The sequence below is a fragment of the Pteropus alecto genome, unplaced genomic scaffold (genome assembly GCF_000325575.1).
Source record: "Pteropus alecto unplaced genomic scaffold, ASM32557v1 scaffold8, whole genome shotgun sequence".
NCBI classification, from domain to species: Eukaryota; Metazoa; Chordata; class Mammalia; order Chiroptera; family Pteropodidae; genus Pteropus; species Pteropus alecto.
The window spans coordinates 22,573,239-22,596,908 of NW_006494609.1; the positions used below are offsets into that span (position 1 = coordinate 22,573,239).

The following is a 23,670-nucleotide window of genomic DNA, read 5'->3' on the forward strand; positions in this document are numbered from 1 at the left end:
GGAGGAGCGGGAGCCCAGGCCTTCGCTCCCCATAGGGGCCCCGTGTACGTGGAGCGCGCTGGCATCTTGGAAAACTCTTCCCAGGCATAGCATTCTTAAGCACCTTATTAAAAAGTAAAGCAGTGCATACTTCTTAGTAAATTTCATTCAAGAGCGGGAGCAGGTAGTTTGGGGCTCAGGTGGGCAGGTCAGCCCCTCCTTGGCCCCGCGTGATCGGAAGGGGCTTGGCGAGTTTGTTTCCAAGACGAGCAGACGTGCGGATTCAAACCCCATTTCTTTGAGCAGACCGGAGGGCGGGGCAGGAGCGGGTTCCTTCCCCGCATAAAGAATCTCAATGGTCGACACTCATCACCTGTCAGCACCTGTCAGCTGTCACTGCCGGGGGCCAAGCACAGCAGCGGAGCTCCACAGGGCGCCCTGGGCTAGGTGGTCCCCTTAGGCCTCTATGGATGACAGGGGACCCCCCCACTCTGCTGCGTGAGCCCTCAACCCTCGTCCACTCCACTTGAATATTTGCGCTGCCCCTCACCTTGCCAGTCAGCTGCCCTTCGAAGGGCAGCACAGCACAGCTGTCGCCATGCAGCCAGGAGGAAGGGCACTTCCCGAAGTGCTTTTCTGTGGCCTTTACTGATGTCAGAGGCCGAGTGGGGATCCAGCAGGGCCAGCCTGTCACTCGGAGATGTTCAGCTACGCTGGCTGCCTGCCGCTGCCGTGCAAAGGGACACAAACGTAGAGGCCTAAAAGGACATTAAGCTGTTCTTTTCCAGTCCTGGGGGTCAGAAGCCTGACATGGGGTTGAAGTTAGGTGTCGGCATGGCTGGTTCCTTCGGAAGCTCAGAGAAGGATGTTTCCTTGCCTGTCCCAACTTTTAGGGACCACCTGCACTCCGTGGCTCATGGTCCTTGGCTCCGTCTTCAAAGCCAGCAGCGTGACATCTTCCAGTCTCTCTCTGATCTCTGTTCCATCTGCTCACTGTTTTCTCTTGTCTTATAAAGAAACTGTGATTACATGGGACTGACCCCGGTAACCCCAGACCACCTGCCATCACAGGGTCCTTAACCTGATCACATCTGCAAAATCCTTTTTCTTGAGTCAGGCAATGTAGTCACAGGTGCCAAGGATTAGGACATGAACATCTTTGAAGGGTTATTATAATCAGCCTATGCGCGTACATCAGCCTATTTGGTAAATGTTTAGAAGTCAAACATTGAAAGGAAGATAAAAGAAATTAGGTACATCTGTGGCTCGAAAGCTCGCATTTCTAGAGGTGGGATGTCGCCTCAGACTCCGGCTGTGAGGAATTATGTTTATGTTGTTTATGGTAGAGTGGAAGCAACTGTCCTGGAGTAAAACTTAGTTATATTCTTTCCATATTCTAATTACGTTGTAAAATCGAGTCATGTGACGTATTCACTTGTTTTTGTTTTTATTTTGGAAACAGATTCCCAGCAAGAAAAACAGCCTTATTACTGCCCCGGCCACAGCATCCAATAAAATAAAAGTGCCAATCCCTCAGCCCATAGTGAAGAAAGAAAAACGGCAGAATTCCTCCAGATTTAGCATCAGCAATAATAGAGAACTTCAGAAACTACCATCTTTAAAAGGTAATTTTTAACATTTGTCTTTTAAAGTGAAATTTTGCCTCTTTAGGGAGGAGTAACGTTTTGGTAGTTTGCTAGCTTCTTAGACCTTGGCTGCATTCATGTTCTCTAGGTTCATCTTTTCTCTTTTTGAGTGTTTTTTTAGATTGAATGCCATTAACTTATTTACTCAACTAATGCTTTAAACTCCAGAGCTATTTAAGATAAAAACCTAATTGTGAATATATTGTTGGTATAATACACTAAAAAAGTAACAGAGGAAAGACTTAAAGTCTTTTCACACCCATTGTAATTAAGCTAGGCAGTGTTTAAGGAGTTGCTACAAGTGGAGCATTGGGGAAACCTGTGGTGGGACCTCTCGGGCTTTCTGGAATGGCAGGAGTGAGGGCCAGAACCGCAGTCCTGCGCGGACTCTCTGCTGTGGTCACGGGGATCACCTCTACCGGGGTTTCCTGTTGGAGGTGAATCAGGCAACAGTGCTCCGTGCTTCTAATTTTCCGCAAAATGGCTCAGTCTCCCCTTTCCAGCCGAGGACGTTCCGTCCCTAAAAATGCCCCTCTAGGAGACTGAAGTACATAAAACCTCATGGAAGGAACTAGGGTGAGGGCCCCAGAGCCAAACGTGAACTTCCAAAAACCTTTATGTTTGCTGCCCCTGTGTCAGGTGTGATAAACACAGACGTTTGCATACCTTAGATGCGTAACGATGGGTGGGTCTCTACGATGGGTGGGTCTGTACGGTTAGCTTCCATCTCATGCGGACTCAGGGAGAGCCCGGAGGCGTGTCCCAGTGCCTTCCACACCGCGCAGAGCAGAGAGCAGGGCCGCGGTGCAGGTGTGCCCGCCTGGGCACAGGGCGCGGGGGTTGGGGTGGGCGGGGAGGGTGCTGGAGGCGGGTGCTTGTGGTTCGTGGACGCGCTTCCTGCCCCTCCCCTGCCTGGAATCCACTCACTGCAGTGTGAAGAGCTCGCATCCGCGTCCGGCTTGCCTGTGGTTTAGCCTTGCAGTGGGTCATATGCGTGCTGGCTCATTTTTGAGGAGTCTTCCCCCGCAAATCGTCCATGCCTTTCTTACGCCGTTCATTCACTCAGCAAACTCTGTGCTGAGCACCCGCAGAAACAGCCCTGGTCTGGGACTGGGCCTGCTCTGCCGGAGCCTGCTTCCTGTCCCGATGGGGGGACAGCCAGCGGGAGTGGGGTGCCTGCGTCCGATCCCCTCCAGTACCCTCGGAGGCCGGCCAGGGTACCGGGGACGCTGCCGTGGAGGAGGCTTCCCATGACCACTCCCCGGCACCCATCACAGCCAGAGCCTGGCTCCCGCCATCGGGGCCTGTGCCCCGCCCTCGTACCAGGCGCAGAGGCCCAGCCCCGCGTGCGTCCTTCCCGGCCGCCTTTGCCTGTCCCCAGGGGTCCGCTCTGTCCCTCTCCAGGCCTGTTTCGCTAGCCCGTTTTGTCTCTCTCTCTCCGTACCGAGTGATGCTGACATGCAGATGCCCGCACCGTTCCCAGTGGGCACATGTCTCGTCGCGCAGCCGCACGTCCAGGAGGATTTCTCTCCGATCAGACCGGCGCCTTCACTGGTCTCGTTTGATCTGTCTTTCTCGGCTGCTGTCAACATCAGTGCTTCTGTATGTGTGTTAAAATAATTTTGTCTAGTCCAGAAAACCTTATGGAGGGAACTAGGGTGAGGGCCCCAGAGTCGAACGTATGCGAAGTTGTATGCGAAGTTGACGCAGAGTGACACTTGGCGATACGCTTCTCTCATCCAGGAAGGTGATATCGCCTCCATTTCTCTGGGGCTTGCTTTCTGGCTTTTAATAAGATTTTTTTTTTCCAAGTCTCTACCTTTTTATTAAATTTACTCCTAAGTACTTTATAGTTTTCGTTACTCTTGTGACTGGGTTATATTTTTTCCATTTCTGCTTCTAATTAAATCTTGCTAATCTAATGAAAAGTTATTGGTTTTCTAATATTTTCTTATTCTGTCACCTTGCCAACTTTGCTTATTAATCTTAGTAATTTTTAAACTGGCATCTACATATGTAGTCCTGTCATTTGCAATTAGATACTTTCATCTCTCTTCCAATAGTTACGCCAATATATATCAGTTATGTTCATTTTATTATGCCGTTGGGACCAGTAACACAGAGATAACACAGATGAGAGCGCTTCCCTGCTTTCTCCCCTTTTGGTAAAAGGCTTGAGCATTTCCTTGTTTCGTGTGACAGTGGCCCTTGGTCTCTGGTAAGTCGCCCTTTACCCAGAGTGCTGATGTTCTGAGGTCCACCTGCACATGGCTCTGTCCGGCCCCCGTTCTGGCTGGCTGCTGCCATGTTAGTGCACTGCTGCTGAATTTTATCAGATGCCATGTGATTTTACTCCTTGAGATGTTCATATAGTTGTGTGTCGATAGATTTTTCTGATTTCGGACTGTCCCTGGGCGTTACTGGACCGACCCCCAGTATCGTCGCAGTGTTCGATTACTTTTATCTGGTTCAGTTGACTAATTCTCCTGAGTCTCTGCCTCTATTTATTGCATGAGGCTGGTCTGTAGTTTTCTCCCCTTTCACGCTCCTGTGTTTCATCAGATCTAAGCTGTGTCGATACTAGCATGTGCTCTTTCCCGAAGGTGGCCTGCAGGTTCTACGCAGCTCTCTCGGGCTGCCATCTGATGGCAGGGACTGTAAGATGCACCCGCATCTCGGCAGTAATCGGACGTGGATCAGATGTGGAGTAGCCTGTGTGGTCTCGCAGTCCATGACACGGGGTTCAAGGTCATCTTGGAACTCGGCTGGGCCTAGCGCTTTCCTCAGTGATAATTCTGTAGATTCCTTGCATGGGGGTCAATTTAGAGAAGATCGTGTATGAACTCGTACATTATGTCCTTTAATGAATTTTTTCATTTTGTCCACATCTGTGGTGGCGACGTCTCCTATTGAGTTCATTTATTCTTCTGACGATTTTGTTTATCTCGGTATTCTCATTCATTTCCACCTTTATCCTATTTTATTTTATTATTTCCCGATTTGTTAAGTCGAATACAGAGGTCGCTTATTTTCAGTTTGTTTTTAATAATAAAAGAATTTAAAGTATGTATTCCTGAGCATAACTGCAGCTCTATCCATATTAGTCAAATCATAGATTTTTTTTAGTTTTATTGAAGCATGATTTCATACTATAAAAGGCACTCATTGTAAACACCTAGCATAATGTTTTCGAGGCTCACCCACACTGAGTAGTTCGTTTCTTTCTACTGCTGAGTAATCTGTTAGATGAACATCCCACCTTTTGTTTATCTACTCACAAACTGATGAGCCTTTGAGTTGTTTTCTGGCTACTGCAGAGAATGCCGTTATGAACATGCACATCCAGGTCTTTGTCTGAATCCATACTTTCCTCTCTCTTGGGTGGACACCTAGGCGTAGAATCGCTGGCTTGTATGGTAAGCCGATGTCCCGCATTTTTAAGAAACTTGCTATACTGTTTTCCAAGGCAGTTTCACCGTCTTGCGTTCCCCCCGGCAGCACATGAGGGTCTCGGTGTGTCCCATTCTCGCCGGTCCTTGCTGGCGTCCGTCGTTCGGGCTGTGGCCCCTCTCGTGGGCACATGGGGGCATTTCCGTGTGGTTTCGTTTCCCTAATGACCGCGGATGTTGCGGGTCCCTTCGTGTGCCTGTTAGCCGTTTCTGGATCTCCTTCAATGAAGTGTCTGTCACAGTTTGGCCTGTTTTTAAATTGGCCTCCTCTTCTTATCGTCCTTGACCCTTGAGTACTGTGGGGCGTGGGACACTGACCCCCTGTACAGTCAAAAATTCTGTGATCTACTATATTCTTAGAATAAAGTAAGCGAAAACTAATAAAATTAAGAAAGTCGTAAGGAAGAGAAAATGCATTTACAGTATTTATTGGAAGAAATCCCGGTGTAAGTGGACCTGGCAGCGCAAACTCGTGTTGTTCACGGGTCGGCCGGGAACGGTTCTTCACATCGTCCGGTGAGAGGCCTTCATCAGTCAGAGGATTTGCAGATATTTTCTCCCAGTTCACGTCTGGTCTTTTTCTGCTCTTTGGAGCACAAAAGTTTTGAAGTTAAGAAGTCCGATTTATCCCGTTTTTCTTTTATAGATCTTGCTTTTGGTGGCGTATCCAAGAACTCTGCCTAACCCAAGGTCACAAAGTTTTTCCCCTGTGTTTTCTCATAGAAGTTTGATAGGTTTAATTCTATTTAGGTCGTTCCGCTGGTGTGGCCCCTGGTGTCAGCACGCCACTAACACAGCCTAGCGCGTCTTCGTGTCTGGCAGCGTCAGCCCCTCGGCCTTTCCTTCATAACTGCCTCGGTTCTTTTCGTTTCCTTATAAATTTGAGAATCAGCCGTTCTCTAAGAAGTCCTGGTTGCTTTCAGCGGGGAACGGCATTTCAAGACCACTGTCTGGGTGCCAGGATCCCCGTTGCTACTGGAATGGTCTTCATTTACTGGCCTTTTCCGTGGACCAAACTAGAACATACATTTGCTCAGGATATAGCACAGCAGGAGTTCATACGATGTTTTCAATTCGGATTCAGATTGACAGGCATTTATGTAACTTCTGTCTTATGTCTTCTTTCTGTCACTCCAAGATTTCTAGTTCTCAAGTTCATCAGAGAGAGAGAATAGAATTTAAATATCAGATCGTTATTCATTTGCTTTACCCTACGTTACACACAGTATGTTTCTCAGAAAATGACACAAACATCATGACCATGCGATGATTTTAAGGGTAAAGGTTTTTGCATGTTTTCATTTTCTGCGCCTCCCCCCTTTACGGCTTTGCTCTTCCTGCTGTCGGGGCGCACGGCCGTCGCAGACTGTCTCCCCCTCCCATGCCTGTGTAGGCCGCGGCCTCCAGGGTCGAGCCCAGCACGTGTTTACGCGGCGCGCGTCCCGTCGCCTTGGCCTTCTCCGCGGTAGATTTCAACCTCAGACGTCAAGGACTGTCTGGTTAGGAAACATTTCGTTTCCTGGGCGCATTTCGTTTTCATGAGTGTTTTAAGGATGTTACTCCATTTCCTCTGTAATAAAGCATTGCCGTCGGAGACCGATGTCAGCTTAATTTTCTCTCCCTTCTGAGCTACTTGGTCTGTTTGCTTTGATGCCTAGATATTTTTTTTTTTTCAAAGTCCAGTGATTTCAGAATATATCATTCTGGGTTGGTTTTTCCGTATATATGTCGTGTTCTTTCAATACGTAGTAGCACATCTCTTTTTCTCGGATCATTATTTTGAGGATTTGTTCTGTTTGTGTGCTTTAGTTTTCTCCTGTGGAGACTCCTCTTGTATAAATAATGACTCTTTGCCTGTTTTTATATTTGTTGTTTTCCTCTTCGTGCTTTTCATTTGTTTTTAATTTAAATTATCTTTCTCTTTTTCATACTGTCCCTTGTAAGACATCTTACATTGGATTTATTTGCTCTTATATTCCTTCAGTGAATCTTCATTTCTGAAATTTTCCTTTTTAATTCTTTACAGAGTTATGCTCCCTATTTCTGAGTTTTTCTGTTGAAGATTCACGTAGCCCTTTCACACGTCATAGGATCCTTCAGTGCCTTTTGGCTCATCTTGGAATGTGAGGGTATAATTTTCAGTGTCTTCTGCGGGATGTCTTTCTGACGTGCTTTCACTGTCTGCAGAGATGTCATTCTGTTCCTCGTTCTCTTTTTTCTCATGATAACTCTGTGTGGGACTTGTCTTTGATCCCTCCTGTTGCTTGTGTGCGTGTGCGCATGTGCGTGTGTGTGCGTGTGTGTGTGCGCGCGCATGTGCCGAGAGAGAAAGGGAGAGGGAGAGATTAGAGAGAAGGGACCTGGGCTCGAGCTTTGGTCATTTTCGTGAAATTTGCAAAAACAGGGCGGCTTACCTGCGCTCCCTGAGTCCGCCTCTTCCCCTGCTTCTGTCTGGACCTGCTCTCCACAGTTCCTCTCTGCCTTCCACGGTACAGTTGGGGCTCTTCTCCAGCAGTTTCTCCCCGGCGTGGCCAGTCCTGGTTGGGAGCTTCGGCTGCTGAGTTCTGCGGGTCCCCAGGCCCAGGTGGGCTGCAGACCCTTCGGACTTAGCTGTGGCCTTACTCTCCCCCTCTGCAGTACAGACCCCTCCCATTCTCAGCTGCTGCCCTCAGGCGGGCTCCCCCAGCTCCCTGCTCACGTGCTTCTGAGCTTGTGGCTCCAGAGGACAGCCTGGCTTCTCTGCCATCTCCTTCCCGCACAGACGCTGATGGCACGCAGAGCTGAAGCTGCTGGTCGTCCGTCTCCGCATGTTCACCTGTCTATGGGGACACGTTTTCACCTAATTTTGTTGTAGATCTTGCAAGTGGGCTTTTGGTTTTGTCGTCTTAGTTGCTCTGTCTGATCTTATGCAAGAATTTGGAGAGATTAAAAACGATGCCACACTTTTTGTAATTGCCAAAACTTGGAAGCAACCAAGATGTCATTCAGTCGGGGAACAGATAAACTGTGGTCCATGCAGACCGTGGGATGTTATTCAGGACTAAAAAGAAATGAGCCATCAGGCCATGAAAAGACACGGAGCAACTATGGATGCGTACTACCAAGTGAAAGGTGGCGTTCTGCGTGATCACACTCACGTGACGTTCTGGAAAAGGCACAGGTGTGGAGACAGTAAAAAAAGAACAGCGGTTACAGGGGTTCGAGGGGAGGGAGGGGTGCGCCGAGCGCAGCAGAGTTTAAGGACGGCGAGGCCATTCTGTATGGTAGTGTTTGGGGGAATCCATAGCATTTCGCATGGACCGTAAAACAGAGCGAACCTTAATGTGACCGTGGCCTTTAGTGGGTCCGTGCGTGCCGGTGCTGGTCCATCGTTTGTAGCACACGTGACACATGATACGAGATGTTAGTCAGCTGGAGGAGAAACGCACGTGGGAGTTCGCTGTATCTTACATTCGGTTTTCCTGTAAACCCGAAAATGCAAGTCTGTTCATTAAAACGAATAATGCTACTAGTGCCAGATGGTTGAATCGGGCCCCTGAAGCCGTCCGCGGCGCCGTCTGTCCCCTCAGCGGGACAGACTGACCGCACGTCTGTCGCTCTCCCCTTCGCTCCTTATGCATCGCAGACTCTCTGGGTCTCTGACGTGGGGGACCACTCTCCCGTTCGAACACATCACTTAGCATTTCCTTTAACGAGAGTCCACCGGTGGCAAGTTCTCTATTCGTTTGCCCAGAAAACGTCTTTCCCTTGCCGCCGTCATTCTCGGAAGATGTTCTGAGCATCAATTGGCAGGTGGCGCCGTCCTCCTGAGGACAGTGAGGGGCAGGCGCTCCACAGCCTCTGGACCTGCGTTGGTGCTGAGGAGCCAGCATCGTTCCGCGAAGGCGTGTGTGGTTTCGGACCACGGCTCTGATCTCTGTCCGTGCCCGTGACTTTTGAGCAGTTCCACTGCGAGGCGTCCAGGCGATGGCGGGGGCGGGGGCTCTTTGTCAGTCTTTTGGGGCATTCGTCTTGAACCTGCGGCTTGCTGTATTTCCTCAGTTGTGGAAAATTCCCGCTATTATTTCTTCAGTTGTGATCTCTACGTTGGTCTCTTCTTTCTTTGGCTCTAATCGGATGTGTTGGACCTTCTTATTTACTGTCTTTCTTTAGTCTTCATCCGTACTTCTCATCCTTTGTGTTCACCAGAGTTCTCACATTATCCATGGTGAGGTCCAGTTTTTTTTTTCTTAATTTTCAACTCATCACAGACTAATATTATGTTATACAGTATAATATTATATTGTACAAATACAGGAAACATAAATCACTATAAAAATGAAATACAAAATGCAGCCACAAATTATTTTATTACTATAGTCAATACACATAAAATTACCTTGTTAAATTGCTCTCAAACTTTCTAAAGACCATTCTCAGTTTCTGTTACCTCGTAGAGAATCTTCTGGTTTGTCTAATATGTGTTTCGTCAAACCCATTTATTGAGCTTTTCATTTTACTGATACACTTTTTCATTTATGGAACTTCTGTTGTTAATCTGCACTGTGATTTTAAAAGTATTTTCCTGTTGCCTTGCAGATGCCATCAAACTTATCATTTCTCTGAGTATAGCAAGCACACCACTTTATGTGTAGTCTGTGTCAGATAATTCCCAATTCTGAAGTCCTTGTCACAGTTGGCTCATGATGTCTCATTTCCTTGTGTACCTGATGATTTTTTACGCTGTGCTGGTCATTGTAGTCAAGTATTTGAAATAAATTGAAACCTAGAATAAAAGTATCTTCAACAGGGCTTTGTTTTCGCTCCTGCCAGACACCGGGGCCACTGCTGGTCTGGGTGTGCCAGCAGAATCACAGCATGGTGATGACTTGTTAGCCGAGCCACTGGTCGGGTAAAACCGCCCCCTTTCTCCCCGGAGTTACTGTAAACAGAACCTTCTTGGATGGAATCCGTCAGCGGTGATGCCGTGTGACCCAGGAGATAGTGTCATTATTGTGGGCGATGTGGACTGTCTGGTGACTACCAGAAGTGATGCTGAATTTTACCCCTGTAATAGGGTGACGACAGATGGAGTGTTGTACAGTGAAGTTTTGCTTTGCAACTGGTGGGATCGGCAAGGTACATTTCCGCATCCTGTCAACCGTATGCGAACGCTTTACACCACTTGGTAATCCTTGCCTGAGACAGTAGCTTCACTAGAGACCTCAACATTTAATCTGGCTTCCTTCTGAAAGCAGAAATATTTCTTACCAACTGGAGAGTTTTGGTCATCTTGACACAGTCAGGATAAGTTGAATTCCTTGCCTTTTAATTATCACTTTCCCTCAAATGGTAAAAACTAAAGTGGTTTTTTTTTTTGGCTTTCCCTTTTTCGAATATTATTTTAGACTCAAGTATTTCATTAATATCGATGTATTTTAATCTACTAAAATCATTCTTTCTGATTGTAGATGCGTAGTATTAACACCTGGGTGCCCTTTAGGCGAGCTTGTGTGTGTTTTTTGACATGGCCTCATTTATTTTTGATTCCTTGATTTCTGGTACAGTAAGATGTCCCCAGACTTGTTCCTACTTTCCCCACCCCAGACTTGGAATCGGCCACTTTTCAAAGAGGCCTGATTCCTTCCAGTGGGAAATGATGTAAAACGGGTGTCCCCAACCCCTGGCCGCAGACCGGTACTGGTCAGTGGTCTGTTAGGAGCCGGGCTGCACAGCAGGAGGTGAGTGGCAGGTGAGCGAGCGAAGCTCCATCTGTGTCTGCAGCTGCTCCCCAGCGCTGGCGTCACCACCTCAGCTCCACCTCGGATCACCAGGCATTAGATTCTCATAGGAGCACCGGTCCCTGGTGCCAGACAGGTTGGGGACCGCTGATGTAAGACACCAAAATCTGAGTACTAAAGGTGCTTGTTGCCTCTGGGCTGATACTGCTTTTAGGTCTTTCGATGGCGGGAGCTAGAACATAAATATCTATTAGTTATGCATTCATATTGATATTTCTAATTCCACTTTAACACTATAGTATTTTCACTTATTCCTTGAATTTTCATAGTTTTTATCTTACACTGAAAAATCTTGATTTCTAACATCCTTGGCACAATTATTGCTATATCCTATTAAAACAATTCACAATAACAGTATCGATATTATTGCAAACAGTAACTTTAAATAGGCTCGTCTCACAGTAGAAAAAGCGGTTGGCTTTTGTCCGTTTCTTTCTGTTAAGGCCGCGTATTCATCGTCATCAGACTATCACATTTAGCGATCAACAGCATGAGTACAAAAAAAATCTACACGAAAGCCCTTTCTCGGACTGTTTTACACTTTCCACAGAACAGACACTAGAATAACCTGTTACATTATTAGTCACAAATGCAGTCCTCGAGTTTTCCACCCGTGTACGTGAGTATTATTACCTAAGACACGTCTTGTTTGTAGCAGCGAGGCCGGCCGCCAGCACACTGGGCTGCGTTCACAAGTCTCCTGTGACCTGTGGCTTCCCCGTCCCTTCTCTGGCTCTCCTCTCCCGCTCAGCTTTGATTCCTGGCAGTCATTAAAGCCTTGCGCCACGGCCATCACTGCTGCTGGAACCGACAGGCTGCTTGGCCTCATGGTTTGGCAGAGTCTTGGCCTCCATCACCGAAGGGGCCAGACAGCAGGCGAGCGGTGGGCGGGCGAGCGAAGCTCCGTCTGTTTGCAGCCTCCAGTTTCCCCCTCCGTGCGCCCAGCATCTGAAGGTCGATTGTTGTGATCGCCAGAATCTCTGTAGCTTCCGCCACCTCTCGATCGCTTCCATCGTCACCAAATCCATTCTAGCCGTCCCCACTGCCACCGTATCCCCCGCCACCTTGGCTGCTGAAGTTTCCTCCACGACCAAAGTTGTCATTCCCACCAAAACCACCTCCGCCATCACCAACGATGTTTCCAGAAGCTCTCTGACCCCTGTGGCCGGACGAAGCGCTGGCCATCTCTTGCTTAGATAGGGCTTCCCGTCCTTCACGGCCGTGGCCGTTCATGGCACGGTGTTTCTGCATGACCGCCTCGTCTACTGAGTCGTGGTCATCGAAGGTTACGAGAGCAAAGCCCCCACCACTGCCTCAGTCAGTCATGATTTGTCGCATCGGCGTTCCCGCACTGTCCTAGACAGCCTGCCAGGTGGGGTTCCGCAGACCTCCTTCAGCACCAGCCCCAGCCGTCCCCCAGTTACGAGGGCACCAGGTCCCTGAGACTCTTCTCTTGGGACAGCCCTCTTTGACTCCAGCTCTGCCATCCACCTCGTGTGGCCTCGCCCTCACGGCTGCGTCCACCTCCGCAGTGGCACACGTGACACACCCAGAGCCTCTGGAGCCAGGGTGTTTGGCTGCCATCACCAGCCTGTGAGCGTCCCCACCGCTCAGAACGGCCCCTCGGACTCTCACCGGATGTTGCGAAGCCCAGGCCCCCGACGAAAAGTGTGCGCCGTGCAGCTCTTTGGGGACGCGCTGACCCCGCCGTGACGGCTGACCGCGGGAGGGGAGACGGCAGCGTCCACTGATGGAAAGCAGGCTCCTGGTGTTTCCACTGGGATCCCATCCGGTTTTAAAAGCATCCGGGGCGGGTTGGCTTCTGCAGGATGTTTGCTCCTCCTGTCTGGGAGCCGGCTGCATCTCTGTGTTCAAGGTCATGTTATTCGCTTTAGCGTGTTTTTGAGTGTCCCGTATGTGGGTTTTGTGCATTTCTTGGTGAGTATATGCCCAGATACTCTGTTATCATTGTTACTCCAAGTAGGGTCTTCTCTTCTGTGATGCCTTCTGAGTAGCTGCTAAACGTTTCTCTGTGTCTCTCACGTCCTGCGCCCTCACTGGGCTGTCTTATTGTTTGAAGCAGTTCTTGAGTTGATTCTTTTTGGTGTTCCAGGTAGCGAATTAGATCTGCACAGAAAGATAACCTCACCCTTTCGTTCTTAATTCTTATACCTCTGGTGTCTTTCTCTCGAGTTGACTGAAAATTTCAGTAAGAAGTTCCGCGTGATAGTGGAAGTGGCACATTTATCTTATTCCTGACTTTTATGGAAACAGAAACGTGGTCGTTCACAACCATTTGTATTTCTGACACCCACGATCACCCCGCGGGTGCCCCACATTGGCAGCTCTTACAAGCTGAGCTGTGAATATCTTTTATTGTCGCTCTTCACATCTTTGAACCTTTCCTGCAGCTGGATCCAAGGAAAGGACATCCTGGATCCAGGATCAAAGACCCTGCGTTTTCAAAGCCCTGTGGATACCGTCCGGAGAGGTGGCACCGCACAGATGCCACCCAGGGCGCATGAGATGCCTGTCCCGCGCACCTCCCCGTACCGGCCACCCTCAAAAGCCCTAGTCGTTTGTTAAGTGGAAAAAAGTGTTTCCTATTTTAATTTATTTAACTGTGAGGCTGGTGAAACAAATCAGAGAGACAAATGTCATATGATTTCACTTGTGCATGGAACCTAAAAACCAACAAAACGGGAACGGACTCGTAGACACGGAGAACAGACTGATGCTTGCCGGGAGGGAGGGGGTGAGGGGCAGGCAGAAGAGGCGAAGGGGACTAAGGAGAACAAACTTCCAGTCGTACGATAAATAAGTCACAGGGATGTGTAATGTACAGCATAGGCAACGCGGTCAGTAACATCGCAGTAACTGCATGGTGACGTCATTCAGACTTACTGCGATGATCATTTCATAAGGTATACTGATATCAAATCACTGCGCTGTACGCCTGGAACTAATATAATATCGTATGTCAACTATAGTTCAGTCTTTTTTTAAGTGAGGCCGAATGTAGTCTCCAGGCCCTGTTCATTCAAAGATTTTTCTGAATGAGTCTTTATTTAACATTTTTGGTCTGTAAGGTAGAAGTGTTAAATGTTCAATGAAGAGACCACTTTTTAAGTGACTTATGGGAGGAGTAAATTAATTGCGGACTCTGTTTCTTGAGGCGTTCTCCCTGTTTTAGAAAAGAAAAGCCTGGCAGAAGTCGACCTTATGATGGAACAAGGTAGGACTTAATAGCAGTTAACGGGAAATCTTGGGGCAGAAATTGAGAGTTACTAAGTATTTGGTCTTTTGCAGAAGTTGCTACATTGGCGTTGGGAGAATTTACTTGAATTTTTTAAAAATGGCTTTTGAGTGGGAATTAAAATGTTCTATATCTTGCCCTGCTTTTGTGAAAATAAAATACTTCAACCTCATTCGATGGAATTTATTGTCTGATACAGTTGAAAGTTTTGCCACACACGTGGCCCGTTTCGCTGCTTACTGATGAACACGCATCTATTCAGATGGGCTTTGCCTCTGGCCCGTTAGCCGGAGAATAACAAAGATGGAGAGAGAAGTTCACAGAGCACCTGCTCTAATTCTCTTGGGTGAGAAATGCTGCCTTCACCAGTGTTTTCTTCTGTGGTCCAGTCTTGTCTTCTGTCATTCTTCGATTTCCATGTCTTCCCGCGACACAGTAATGAGAGGAAGCAGCCCCGGGCTTGGTGAGGCAGGTGCCAGTTCCAGCGAATGTTCATTGGCCATCTGGGTTGTGCGGAACGTGGGGAGGTGGTCGGGATGCTGATGATGAGCAAACATGGCCCTCGCCCGCAGGGAGCCGACAGACCCAGAGCCCCCGGGGTTGCCTAGCTCTGGCCCCTCTTGGCCACATTCTGCCAGCTGCTGGCAGCAGAGGTGCCACTAGCGCAGCTCTTGCAAATAACTGAGAGCTGGTCTTGTGTCAAACAGCCGGACCCAACCACAAGCCGCAGCATAGACGTGGCCGTTACTCCAGGGGTGAGTCTCAGGCCTCTGCCTGTCATTCTCTGCGAGCCCCCACTGGAGATCGGTCTCACCTGGCAGCTGTGATCTCACATCGAATGTCAGCTCAGGCCTTCCCCCCACCCAGACCTCACCTGGATTTCTCCCAGCACCTTGCATTCGGCTCCCATTCGCTCATGCGTTCTGTGTGTGCCTCCCTCTCCCTCTCTCTCTCCCTCCCTCCCTCCCTCCCTCCCTCCCGTTCTCTCTCTCTCTCTCTCTCTCTCTCTCACACACCCTTTTCTGGGATGTTCTCGTCTTCTGTCCAGTCCCTCTGGGCCCTAAGGCCCTGGTTTTCTGCCTCCCCCAGAGGCAGCCGCACGCCCTGCTGGTTCTGTCCTCCAGCGTCTCTGGAACCGTCTGGGCTCAGGCCCGCCTTATCTTTTTCAGTCGTGGTTAAGTACGCCTGGCATAATACGCGTCATTTTAAGCCTTGGTAAGTGTACAGTTCAGCGGCGTTGCATACGTGTGCCCTGCAGTGTGCCCGTCACCACTGTCCCACCACTGTCCCCACCAAAGCCCTGAGCCTGATACCACCACCATCCCCCACCCCCGGCACCACCGTTCTGCTTTCTGTCTCTGTGATCCCGACGCCCCTCGGTCCCTCGTGTCAGTGAAATCACACAGAATTTGTCCTTTGTGACTGGCTCGTTTCACTTAGCATGATGGCCTCAAAATTCACCCACGTTGTGGCACCTGTCAGAATGACCTTCCTTTTCACGACTGTGTGCTGGTCCACTGTGTGGGTGGCCACATCTCGCTTACCCCAGTCCCTCGAAGGCCATCGGGTTGCAGAACGCGCCGCACTGCACACGGCGCCTCAGTTGTCGGAAGGGTCACCACCGCCTGCGTGTCTGTCCTTGGTGCCCAGCCCCACACCTGCCAGGCGGCCCGGAGACACGTTTGTGAAGGAACGAGAAGCCCTTCGGGCCTCGGCTTCTCCTTTTCCAGCCCCTTCGGTTTCCGTGGAATTGCTGTGACGTCACCTCTGGTCCCGAGTCACCGCCCCCTCGACCTCAGGTTCCTCGTCCTAAGACGGGGGTTGTCACCTTGTCACCGACCGTGGACACGGAAGCACTTCGAGAGGCCACGTGCGCTCTGTTCTCTGAGCGGGCGCTGCCTTCTCAGAATGAGGCGGGCCGCGAGGACCTGCCCAGCTTTGGCGGTCCCCAGCCCGGCGGGGGACAGAGCGGCCCAGGCCTCCCACCCACACCTGCCTCCTTGGCCTTCCCGGGGACAAGCTCGTCTGCCCCTTATAGTCACTCTTAGGACTCGCTCCGGGCCACGGCGCCTGTCCCTTTATCTTTGCTCTTGGCAGCAGAAGTCCCCTGGCAACCTTCGAACACGGCTAACGCTAGGGATCTTTGATCGCCTCGGGAAAAAGTCTGTTTTGAACTGTCAGTGGGGCTGGATTTTTAGGTCAGATCCCTCCCCGCCGAAGCGCCGCACCCAGCAGCGCGCTCAGGGCTCCCCCTCGCCAGCCCCCCGGCCGGGCGCAGCCACTCCCGGGTCCAAAACCGGCTGTATTTTCATGAAACAAACTGTAAAACCCCCACGCCGGCCCCCCGGCCGGGCGCAGCCACTCCTGGGTCCAAAACTGGCTGTATTTTCATGAAACAAACTGTAAAACCCCCTCGCTAAACTATGAGCGTATTTCATTTGCCTAGAAAATCGCCCGGGGATGGGAAAAATAAAACCTGCGGCTACATTTAGAAAGGAAAATTTGTAAGTTTTATTCAGAAATGCTCCCTAGAAATAAAATCAGTGGGATGTGTCACAGGCCGTTTGTTTTTAAATCAGGACCGGCGCAGAGCGACGGGGACAGGGAACGGTTTGAGAGCTCTGAGGCCATGGTTACATGTCGGGTGGGGACGCGCCAAGAACAGACTGTGCCCTCAGTTCTGGGGCGCTGCCCTGAGCCCCAGAGATGCCGTTCCGCGCCAGGCTTGGCCCGGGCCCTCGCGGTGCGCCCCACGGCAGGAAGGGGAGGCAGGTGACAGATGGGGTCCGGCCGCGTGGGGCCGCCGTGGCTGGCGGAGAGCGCGCTGCGATGCTGGACAGGGCGTCCGTGTTCACGGTGGACGGGGCCTCTCCAGTGACGAGGTGGCATGTTGCTCTTGGCGACGGGCTGTAGGAAGAGGTTTACTGGGTGGTCAGGGCTTGTGGGGTCAGAACCGGATGCTGCTGCCCGGGTCGTCTGCCACTCAGCTGGGGTGGTTGCGTGGCTCTGTGCGGGGCACCTTCTGGGCCCGGGCCTGGGGGAGAGGGATGGGGAAGGCTTCCTAGGGGGGCCCTCAGTGGCTCCCCCACACTGCGGCCTGAGGGATCTCGCTGAAGTGCTCGGTGTCACTTGTTCCTGCGACTCACCTGTAGTGGCTGGACCAAGGAGGTGACCTGCGCTGGGAGCCTACCTGGCTCACAGCCGCGCCCTCCCCACTCCTCCACTTCACCTCGTCTGTGACATTTGTGGCTCCGAACGAGCCAGGAGGTGGGGGGACCACGTACATTCCCTTTTGCTGGTGAGGAAAGAGGGTCCGGCCCCAGGGTTATGGCCAGGCGGCCTCTCCCCGAGCAGGCCGTGAAAACTCTGTCCCAGAGCCAGTGACGCAGCTGCTTGAGGAGCCGCTGCTGGGTGGCATTTGCTGAGAGCTGGTGTCATCAGGGAGGAAGGCATTCCGGAGACTAACGACCCCGGTAGCTCACGCAAGCAGAGGTCAGCGACGGCAGCGCGGAGCTCAGAGCAGTGTTATGGCCAGGAGGCCTCTCCCCGAGCAGGCCGTGAAAACTCTGTCCCAGAGCCAGTGACGCAGCTGCTTGAGGAGCCGCTGCTGGGTGGCATTTGCTGAGAGCTGGTGTCATCAGGGAGGAAGGCATTCCGGAGACTAACGACCCCGGTAGCTCACGCAAGCAGAGGTCAGCGACGGCAGCGCGGAGCTCAGAAGCCCACGCTGACTCTTTGAGACAGAGAGTCGGCATCCTCTAACGTGTTGGTCGTGTTTGTCGTGCCCGATCCAGGCTAACGTTTGTTGCGTGTGTTTCCACACGTGATCTCCGTGATGCGTTACAGTAAACCATCTGTATCCTGTTTCTTGGGCTCCCATAAATAGCCCTTTCGCTGTTCTTCGCCTGTGCCTAAGGGGCCGCGTTCGTTAAGGGGTTCTCCCTGCTGTAACTTAACCTGTACTTTTTTTCAGCTGTTGCTTCTAATTTTCACGACAGTATTATGTACTTATTTTAGCAATACTGAAAAATACAGTTTCAGAAAGAAAAACCATCCATAGCCATAACCCTCGGCACTGTCCTACTGTCAAGATTTTGGGAGTGCTTATTTTTAAAATTATATTATTTCTGGAAAATTATATCTCTTCACTTATATTTTCATGTTACACATTTACAAAGATTTTTGATGGGCGTGTACTATTTTATGTAATCCTTTTGAAATTAAGGTCGCTTCTGATGTGTAGCATCATAAATAAAAATGGGATGCTCTTAAAAAGAATACCACCGTCAGGAATCGCGTTAAGCAAGGAGGTGAAGGGCCCGCACGCTGAAAACTAGGCAGCGCGGCTGAAAGACACCAACCAGGACACACCCGTGTCCGCGGATCGGCGGACTTAGTATTGCTACGACGCCAGCGCTGCCCAGACGGATCCACAGATTCTGTGCAGTCCCTGGCAAAATTCCGTCGGTGTTTTTTTTCTAGAAATAGAAAAATCCAACCCCAGATTCGCATGGAATCTCGAGGAACCCCGATAGCCAAAGCGATTTTGAAAAAGAAGAACAAAGTTGGAGGTCTTACATGTCCTGATTTTAAAAACTTACTGCACGGTTATCGCCATCAAAACAGCATGGTGCTGGCATAGAGACATGCACCGATACAGTCGGATAGAGAGCCCAGCAATAAAGCGTCACAGGTATGGTCAGATGGTTTTCAACAAGGCTGCCGAGACCACTCATGGGGAAAGCGCGGTCTCTTCATGAAATGGTATTGGGAAAACTGGATATCCACATACAGAGGAATGAAATTGGACCCTTACCTTACACCACATACAAAAATTAACTCGGTGGAGCAATGACCTAAGACTATGAACTCTTAGAGGAACACATAGCAGAAAAGCTTCATGACATTGGATTTGCTGCTGATTTCTTGGATACGACCCCAAAAGCACAGCCAACGAAGTAAAAATAGATAAGTTGGACTACATCAAAATTTAAAATTTCTGTGCATCGAAATGACACAACAAAGTGAAAAGGCAACCCAAAGAATGGAAAAAAAAATTTAGAAATTATTTATCTGATAAGGGATTAATATCCAGAATTTATAAGGAATTCCTACAACTCAACAAGAAAACAAATGACCCTGTTAAAAAATGTGTGAAGGACTTGAATAGACTTTTCTCCAAAGAAGATCTACAGATGGCCAATAAGCACACGAAAACATGATCAGCGTTACTAATAATTAGGAAAATGCACATCGAAACCGCAGTGCGATGCCACGTCACACTCGTTAGGTTGGCTACTATCAAAAAAACACAAAAAAAACAATCAGCCGTAAGAAGAGATGAAAGACTGCCATTTGCGACAACGTGGATGGACCTCGAGATCATGCTAAGCAAAATAAGCCAGACAGAAAAAGTTGAAAATCACATGATATCACTTATATGTGGGATATAAACCTAAAAGCAACAAATGAACAGGACAGACAAACAGAGACTCATGGTCATGGACAGCAGACTAGACTAGTGGTTACCTGGGGGGAGGGGGGAGGTAATGGGGTAAAGGGATCAAATATGTGGGGACAGGAAGAACTCTATGAGAGCTGAACACACAGTGTAACTATATATATCTGCCTTACTGTTAAAATGTACAGCTGAAACTTACTAGATTTCATTAACCAATGTCACCATAAAAAAGAATTTTTAATTATAAAAAAAAACACAAAATAATCCTTGGTGAGGATGTAGAAAAATTGGAACCCTTGTGCAACTGCTGGTGTAAAATGATGTTACCGCTGTGGAAAACCGTGTGGCAGTTCCTCAGAAAATGAGAAATAGAATTACCATATGTTCCAGCAATTCCACTTCCCGGGATGTACCCAAAAGAATAGAAAGTAGAGACTTAAATAGATGTTTGCGTATCCGTTACAGCAGCACTGTTTACGTCAGCCAAAAGGTGGAAGCAACCAGTGTCCATCAAGGGACAAATGAAACAAAACGCGGTCCATCCGTGGAGTGGAATATTATTCAGCCTTAAAAAGGGAAGGCGTGCGGACGCATGGATGAACCTGGAGGCCGTTACGCCGAGTGGAGTCATCCAGTTACAGAAGGACAGACACCGTATGACTCCACTTACATGTAACACCTGGAGGAGTCACACTTGTGGCGACAAAGCAGAGCCATGGGGCCGGGGGAGGGGCGGGGACCGAGTGTCTAATGGGGACGGGCTCCTGTTTTGCAAGATGAAGAGCTCTGTGGATGGACGGTGGTGGGCACAACGGTGTGACTGTACTGAACGCCACTGCACTGGACACTTCGAAAGGGTTAAGACGACCAACTTTGTCATGTGTATGTTAGCACAGTGTTTAAAAGTTAAAAAAATGTGATGTTCTCTCATGGGTGCTACATTTCTAGAATGGATTGTCTGAAGTAAAATGACTTAAAGGATCTCAATACATATTACCAAATTATTTTCCAAAAGGATCAGAATAATTTATAGATTCTTTGGCAGAGGTACAGTATGCCTTTACCAGTATTATCATTTTTTAAAAATTATTGCTGATTTGATAGGCAAAGAAATACTTTCTCATACAATTATTAATCAGTTATAGTTCTTTTGTGAACTGAATCACTCAAACATCAAAGGCTCAGTTTTTTTCCAATTAATCATAGTGTATTATTAATTCCTTGTATTTATAGCATTTATATTCCTTTTTTTCAGAGGGAACGTACATAAATTCGTACGTTTTTTAATGTGAACAATATCCCTCAGGGGCTGTGTTTTTAAATATTCTTTTCTAATTTGAGAATCGATACTTCCTTTTTCTTCTAAAAGCTACGGAGATTTAGGGTTTTGATTTTGATTTGTTTTTATTTAACTGTTAACAAACGCGGCTCAAATCTTCATGTGTAGTGAAGACTTAAATTGTCTTTTCCCCACGTGTAAACCAACCAGTTAACCTAATCTTCCCCTTTTCATTGATTGGAGCTTCATTCTTTCTCATTACACTTGTATAAATATTACACTTGTATAAATATACTTTTCGATTTGGGAGCTGTTACTTCTGTCCCGTCAACTCGCCTGGTGAGTCCATGTCCACTGTCGTTACTTCATACATTCTATAGCTGGCAGGACTAGCCTTTCTCACTGGAAGTGTTCTCATTCTTCTTGCTTTTTATTTTTCCAGGTGAACTTTAGGATTATTTTGTCAGGTACCCAGAAAAATAAAGAGACCCGTGTGAATTTTGACGGTAAAGCCATTTGGGGAAGAAATAGCACCAGCATATTTATAGTATTTGTGCTTTCAGTTCAGAAACACACCTTATCTTTACTTGTTCAGGTCTTTTTTTCCTCCGTGTTATTGATTTGTGTGTTTATAGAGTATGTTTCATTGGTGATCTCCAGATCACAGTCTTTGAGTCCTTTAAAGCAGGGGTCCCCAACCCCCGGCCACAGACCGGTCCTGGTCTGTGGCCTGTTAGGAACCGGGCTGCACCACAGGGGGTGAGCGGCAGGCGGGTGAGCAAAGCTTCACCTGTATTTGCAGCCGCTCCCCAGCGCTGGCATCACCACCTCAGCTCTGCCCTAGATCATCACGCATTAGGGTCTCACAGGAGCACCGGTTCCTGGTGCCACAAAGTTGGGGACCACTGCAAAGAACTACTTTATACGCCTAAGACTTTCAAAGAGCATGCAAGAAATCACTAATAAAGGTGGATTCCTTTGATCAGAGACCATTAGGAAAAATACATCAGAGCGTCTTCGCTTTTTCTTTGACTTCTAATCTGTATATTTTATATAATGATTCTAGGATTCTTTCTCCCTTATTTCTGCATTCCGATTCATCAGCACAATTTTAGGACAAGCACGTATCCCCTCTCATCTCAGATGAAACATTAAATGATTTCAGGGCAGGTCTGGCTTTTTAAAGTACAACCCTGCAGTCGGCACGTCCCGAGCCCCCTGCACAGCTCCTTTCTAACTGCACTTACGTCTGAGTTTATCCAGCATTACTCCCTGGGGGAGGAGGTGATGGTGAGTCCTGGAGGACTGAGTCCTAGAGCAGCCGTCCTCCCTGCATCTGAGCATCTGACGAGCCCAAAGGGTCGGAATTGGCATCGCCTGACTCCAAGCACGGGCTGTTTCTGCTAAGCCGTGTCTGCTGTCCAGGTGGCAGACGAGCCAGGCAGGTGTGAGGCCAAGTGTGCTCAGGCGGCGCCCGCTCCCCATTGCTCGTCATAAATAATTCCGTGGCCAGCCATGGGATCCAGCAGCATCCTTCAGCTCTGCGGAAAGAGAGGGGTGTGATTGGGTTTCCATTCGTGTGCTTGTTTCTTCCATGGCTATTGATACAGTGACAACTACATTCTTCCTAATGAAGGGGCATTTAGTTGGCGCCCCTGAACCATCACGGCAATTCATTCCGGCAGCCAAGTGGGAGGTGCCGGCCCACAGGTGTAGCTGCTGACCCCAGCCGTGTGCCAGGTGTTTCTCACTACTAATTACATTTAGGAACCAAAGGGGTTCTGCATTCTTGTTCAGGGTGGGGGGAGTCCGGTGAGAGATTACAAAGAGAAGGCGTGGTTTGGACAGACAGGTGTGCGTGTGAGGAAGTGAGGAACTTCTTCAGTTCTGCCTGCCCAAGAGCTTTTTCTTCGAGCTTATTTGTTTCTATCTGGAGCTCATAATGAGGTGTCGTAGGGAATCAGCCGTCCAGCCCCTCCCATCTCCCACCCTACCCGAACTCCTTGCCGCCCCCAAGGATATTACAATTCAGAAACGATGTCTTTCTTCTTGGAACAGCTTTTTCATTAACCTTTTTAAAGATAGGAAATTAAGATCTGAATAATAGATGTTAATACTAGCTCCTTAAAAATAATTGAAATATATTTTTAATTTCAACAAAGTATCTAAAACAGTATCTAAGAGTAACACGTTAACATCTGTAAGATACAAAAATAAACACTGAATTTTATTTTATGGCTTTTTTTAACTCCTACTTTCTAGAGACTAAATTTAAAGAAGCTTTCGCTTTCCATGTAATCTAAAATTTTTTTTAATTTTTAACTGAATCATTTCGATAAAAAATTAATGTCGAGAAAAAAAACAGTGTTTGAGGGTTACAAGTTTACAACTTGGTAGTAGGAGAGGTTGAACAAGAGTCCGAAGTAATGAATTGGAATTGTGCAATATTTGAGTAGCCATTTGCTTAAAAACAAACAAACAAAAAAAAACCCGGATTGCCACCTTGCTAAATGATAGACGTTAGAGTAATTAGAATAGAAAATAGGAGGTGGTCAGGCAGATAGAAGGTACCGTCGACTTTGACTTTAGGGTACCTGTTAGGGAAACGCTGAAATGGAAAGTTCTCGTGGACACACACACACACATACACACACACACACTTTTTTGGTATCTCCGTTTACAGTCCGGCCGGAGATGTGGCCCCAGTTCTGTCCCTAAGAGATAGGTCTTTGCCTAAAAGTTACAGAGGAACGAAGACTGCAGAAAGCCGGAAAACGCCTCGGCTTTCCATGCACGCTGACAGCCAAACAGAACGCTCTT

At 48.5% G+C, this 23,670-nt stretch overlaps 1 protein-coding gene and 1 long non-coding RNA gene across 6 annotated transcripts in view; one reads left to right on the top strand and one right to left on the bottom strand.

Annotated features, from left to right (window-relative positions):
• PPP2R5C (protein phosphatase 2 regulatory subunit B'gamma) overlaps positions 1-23,670 on the top strand; it is a 126,773-nt gene that overhangs the window by 15,531 nt on the left and 87,572 nt on the right. For both annotated transcript variants that reach the window (XM_025041975.1, XM_025041976.1), the window contains exon 2: positions 1,442-1,604. The gene's annotated coding sequence lies outside the window, so the exon portion shown is untranslated. The remainder of the gene's footprint in view (positions 1-1,441; positions 1,605-23,670) is intronic.
• LOC107196678 overlaps positions 10,910-23,670 on the bottom strand; it is a 15,539-nt gene continuing 2,778 nt past the window's right edge. The window contains exons 2-3 of one of the 4 annotated variants that reach the window (XR_003044087.1): positions 22,098-22,391; positions 10,910-11,026 (exon numbers count right to left, since the gene is read on the bottom strand). This is a non-coding gene — a long non-coding RNA (uncharacterized LOC107196678). Of the gene's footprint in view, positions 11,027-16,620; positions 17,145-20,956; positions 22,392-23,670 lie in introns of those variants that run through there. The other 3 variants (XR_001518108.2, XR_001518109.2, XR_003044086.1) reach the window with 3 other exon arrangements.